Source organism: Phodopus roborovskii, unplaced genomic scaffold (genome assembly GCF_943737965.1).
Source record: "Phodopus roborovskii unplaced genomic scaffold, PHOROB, whole genome shotgun sequence".
NCBI lineage: Eukaryota > Metazoa > Chordata > Mammalia > Rodentia > Cricetidae > Phodopus > Phodopus roborovskii.
Window position 1 is genome coordinate 8,389,008 of NW_026126413.1, and position 793 is coordinate 8,389,800.

Here is a 793-nt window from a genome sequence, read left to right on the forward strand (position 1 = left end):
GTGGAAGGAGCCTCAGACCAAAGTGCAGGTCAGTACCCATGAAACAGCAAAGAGGGGCCAGATGGGAAACACCAGATCCAACACTGTTCTGAGATGGTCTCAGCCATAGCCGAGGGGAGTCTCTAAAGCAAATGTTTATTAGAGGGTCCCGTAACAGGCAAACACAGCCTGGTGCCAGCATCTTTGCCTTATTCAACCATTCGATAGTGCAAACTAAGGAAACATGGCCTCTGTCCACATGGTGGTGGAGCCAAAGGTAGATACTTGGTGCTGTCAGTCAGCTGTGCCTGCCACAGAAGACTCTCCTAAGGGACGTGTGAACCATGCCTCCACGATTGAGACAGTGCATGTTCTTCTGCACAAGCCCAAGTCTCCATGGCTTTGATGGGTCTCTCTTCTGATCATGAGCCATAACTTCTTATTCTACTGTGTGTCTTGAGCTCGCAAGCGATATTTATTCTTGCACTGTGTAGTCTAAGATCCCTCACTCTCAGTTAGGCAGTTACGATGGCTCACCTGGTGATTTAGCATCGTTCTAGAAATATCTTAGCCATTGGTAATAATGACTTTTTAGTCCAGTAGAGGGTGAGTTTGAAAAGATGTTCATGGGGTTCACTCCAAGTGACCTACATATGCCTTACTCCCTCCCCACATTGTGTACAAGTAGTCCCACATCTTATTTCTGATCAAAAATCAATTTTATCTACCAGAATCCTACTCCTCTTTTTTCCTGTGGGCCTTGGGATACAAATGGTCTAAAATGCCAGCCAAAATATGAGGGTATAGGTTGTGT